We start from the raw sequence: 4,665 nt of genomic DNA on the forward strand, positions 1-4,665 counted from the left end.
CGGCCATCAATTTAGTAGTCTTAGTTTTACGACCTCTCTCTCGAGCAAGCCGAAAACACAAAGGTGAAATCGTATTTGCAACTACAATTTCATTAAGTTCCAGCACAACTACTAAACGAAATCACATCTAAACAACAAAGAAACTATCAGCAAGCAAGACCCAACACTTAATCTAACCCATATTCATATAATCACACCCCAAGAATTAGGGTTTTAGCTAGACATGTAAAAGAGAGAGAAATTTATACCAAAATAAGTTTGCATTCAAATGGACAAGTCAAGAGTGAAGAATCCAAGAGACCCAAACCCAAATTGTTGGAGTTGAAACCCTTTGAATCTTCAAGTTCTTCAAAACCCTCTCCAAACTTAGAACTCAAATATCTATGTTAAAAATTATATATTAAAAATCTGATAATAAGCCACAACTCTCAACAAGTATTTATAGTTTTCAAAAATCTGTGCTGCAGCAGATCACTCGGCGCAGTTAGTCGAGATCGCCGATCAACTCGGCGACCCGCCCTTTGGTATGTTTCATCGTCGTCTTGCTCTACCCTTTCACATCGTCGTGCTATGGATCATTGGGCGACATAGTATTGCTTCGCGAAACTGCTCGGCGATACGCCGACTGCTCTTTTTCACCACCGATTTGATCCTTTCCTTCAGGGCTCAACACACTGGAACAAAATGTGAGGCTAAGACCTTTTGGCGACTCACCGAATGGGTTCGGTGATTCTCAGATCTTCATTTCGTCGTTCTTTCAGCTGCCTTTGTTCCCTTTTGCTAAGGAAGTGTCCATGATTTTCCTCAAACTTCAAATACCTAAAACTTAAGGGTTTTCATCAGATATTGAGACAAACTATGCATTTGATGACACTAATTCTATCAAAATATAACCCTAAATTAGTCCAATTTGAAGACTCATCAACACCCCCAACTTAATCTTTTGCTTGTCCTCAAGTAAAACTCAAGTTTAGCCGTTCAAACAGGGATGTCTCAAACAGTGCTATACAAGACTCAATCATGAATGCACACAACAAGACTCAATTTACTTATGCAAAGATCAAATGTGCACTCAAAGATTCAAGTTGTGACTCACCAATATCAAAGAATCTCATGCTCACAATACTTGCTTCAAATGCAAGTTCAAGCTCAATCAAAGTGTTCAAATGCCCTCACACAAGGAATGATTTCACACACAATGGTTTACAATTTAAAGCTTCGGAATCAAATGCAACGCTCACACTCACAAAGATGAACACGATGCATACTTTCAACCATAGGTTTGCTCGTATTTTCCGATCAACATTTGTTTCAGCTCACTCAAGATCGAAAAGGTTTTTTCAAGGTTGTAATGGGGCATAGTGCAAAGGTATGGTCATTTAGGCTCAGTGACTTTCATCCTCATGAAATGTGGTGCTCATAACACTTCCTTTCCTTCTCCTTCATCATTCTCTTTAGTTCTCATAAGTCATCATATTATTCACTTTCCATGGATTATTTGGAAACCCCATTTCTTTTATACTTTATTCCACAACTTTTTCGTTCTTTTTCTTTTCCTTTCTCTTTTCTCTTTTTTTATTTTATTTATGGAGGGGTTTCATTTTTCTCAACACCATGGGTTAAAGGATACTTTCCTTGCACTTCTTGACTTTCCCTTTTCTTTTCACCACACCCCAACTTAGGCTTTTGGCCTAAGTTGACTATTCAATCAACCACAACTAAAGAGGATTATGGGTGATGGATAAAGAAAGGTCATTGTTTTCATCAAGTTTCTTCCAAAGAAATGGAAAGCTCAAGGGGTGTTCAAAAGAGGTTCACACACCCACAAGGTAGATCACAAAAGAGGTATATGTCAAATTGGCTCACACTCTTAGAAGTTGCCTAAGATCATATCAAGAGATAACATCACTTAGTTGACATGATCAACAGGGAAAATTCTAGGATCCATCATGCATAGTTATCAAGTAAGCTCATCACACTAGGCATTGACACTATAAGTCAAACAAGACTCCACACTTTCGCTAGTGTGCAATGATCATCACAAGAGACTCAATTGGATACTAGGCTAGTCATAATGAGATGCAAAGAGTTCACATATTGTCTATGCAACTTCATTTGGCCTCATCGTAGCCATACATTTATGTTCGTTCAATTATGAGCACTATTTGAGTCGTCGATATTGATCAAAACCGAGACTCAAATTTAGCAAGGAACAGCCACATTCAAGTGCATACAAGAGGTGGCGAAAATTTTGCGAAATATTTTCAGAAGGGTCAAAATCATTTTCAATTAAAACAAAAGGAGCCATAAGCTCAAACATCCACAAAAACAGTATATAATGACATTGCACACATAACGACCCAAATGTATCAACAAAACATCAAACAATAATAGTCGCACACAAGGTGAGCCTCTCCCCACCACAATTAAAAAAGTATTTGTCCTCAAATGCAATTAACAGATTGCAAATGAGTACAATTTCGACAAAATGAATGTGGGGTTTGAAGTACCAACCTTTTATGCCGATCAAATGGATGTTGAGATGCTAGGAAGCAATGTAATCCAACTCGTAGCACAATTCGATACTAAAAATACTCCAAAAATGCAAGAAATGTAAAACTAGAGTGCATGTGTGAGTTTGGGAAGATGAAAAAGTGGGGGAAAAAAGGGAATGAGTTTGAAACTTTTAAACCTTTGGCTTGAAAAACTATCCAGTTTTTTTGCCCATTTGGTGACATTAGTCCCGATCGCCGAACTATTCGGTGTAACGCCAAGTAATCATTTGCCTCACCGAATTTTACAGAACCTCCATGTATTGTGGTAGTCTAAACTGCAATCTCCGTCGAGATCGTCGACATGATCGGTGATTCGCCAATAATTTCCTGAGGTCGTCGAGTTTTATAGACTCCAATGTAAATTGGTCTTGAGTCTAACGGCGGTCTGGTTCGAGGTCGTCGAACCCTTCGGCAATTCGCTGAATGGACCTATAACTCGCCAATTTGCACTTTTCATTCACCCTCCACACTTCCATTTGCACAATCAACACACCATTATTTTATCAAAGCAAAATAAAGCAATAAATGGTTTTGGGTTGCCTCCCAAACAACGCCTTAGTTAATGTCGTGGCACGACGCAAGTCAACCTTCAAACCTCATTTTTGGGGTTGACCATAGTGTCACTAGGCAAACCCCTCTTCTATCTCGGATAATGTGAGGTAACAGTTTGGCTAAGGGTCGACACATCCTCTTTCATCTCTTTCAAGATCTTGTCTGACCCTTCAACTTTATTGAGGATACGAGATAGCATATCCTCAGACCTACCGCCCTTCTAATCCTTTGGCTTTTGGCACTCGTGGGGAGGCACATACATGTCCTTCTCCCCATCGTTCCAATTAGGATTTTGGTCTCTCCATTCACGATCCTTCCATCCTTCATCTCTAGCCCAACCTTGGTTACCAGCCTGCCTTGGATAGTTTGAACGATAACCACCGCCTTGGTTGGCTAGGAAGTTCACTTCCTCATTATACAAGGCTTCAAATTTTGCCTCCTCAGGATTTGCACACCCGACCCCCACAACGTTGACACCACGGGCACTAGCCCCCATGATATTTTTAGATAAAATGTCAAGTTGTGTCATGATTTTGGCCATGTTTTAGTCTCTCTCATTATCTTTTTCCATCTGCTCCTTGGATAGCTTGAATGTGAGAGGGGAGACTTGGTCTTCACGAGTGTACCATGCCCTATTGATGGTCGTCATGCCATCTAAGAGTTGGACTGCTACTGCATCAGGCCTCCAGGTGAAAGTTGATCAGCGACACCTTTGTTTACCAAATCCAGGCTTCGGTAAAAGTACTGTAGCAAGACATTGTCGGGCAGACCATGAGTCGGGCATTGTAGCACGAAAATTTTAAATCGTAGCCAAGTCTCATGGATTGGCTCGCCCTCCAAATGCTTAAAGCTTTGGATACTATCCCAAATAGTCATCATCTTCGAAGGAGGGAAAAATCGCACATTAAATGCGGTTACCAATTCCTCCCAAGAAGTGATGGATTCACGAGGCAACTCCGCCAGCCACTTGCACGCCTCTCCCATCAACAAGAAAGGGAATAGCCTTAATTGAACTAACTCCTGAGATATGTTTTTGAAAGAAAATGGTCCGCACACATCTACGAAGTTTCGAAGATGTTCGTGAGGATCCTCATGAGTCAATCCACTGAAAAGTCCCTTTAGTTGCAAGAGTTGCAACATAGTGCTCATTATGTGGAACACTGCATTTCCCTCAGCTGGAGGAGGTAAACGGATGGCCCCAATTCCTCCCATGAGATGGGGGTCATTAATGTTGGGCTCTTGGACATCGTTGAGATTTCCGATGTCGTCTTGGTGGCCCACCTAGCTGTCGTTGCTGCCATTAACACTCATGCTTTCTGTTTTCAACACAAACAATAGAAATAAAACTGAAAATTAAGTAAGTGAACTACAACTAAGAAGAACATAAATTTTACTAAACTAAGAATTCTCAAGTGACACCACTCCCCGACAGCGGCGCCATTTTTGATGTTGGCGTAATCAAGACACAACTTCCAATGTAAGTGTCTACGATCGTACAATAGTAAAGTAACCCAACCAAGGGTTGGGATCGTTCCCAAGAGAGTGGTTTTTGAGAATT

The 4,665-nt window shown here is 40.6% G+C and overlaps 1 pseudogene; it reads left to right on the forward strand.

The window, feature by feature from the left end:
- LOC102587232 (putative pentatricopeptide repeat-containing protein At1g74580) overlaps positions 1 to 4,665 on the forward strand; it is an 11,856-nt pseudogene that overhangs the window by 1,261 nt on the left and 5,930 nt on the right.

The sequence above is a fragment of the Solanum tuberosum genome, unplaced genomic scaffold, assembly GCF_000226075.1.
Source record: "Solanum tuberosum cultivar DM 1-3 516 R44 unplaced genomic scaffold, SolTub_3.0 scf00395, whole genome shotgun sequence".
In the NCBI taxonomy this organism is placed as follows: domain Eukaryota; kingdom Viridiplantae; phylum Streptophyta; class Magnoliopsida; order Solanales; family Solanaceae; genus Solanum; species Solanum tuberosum.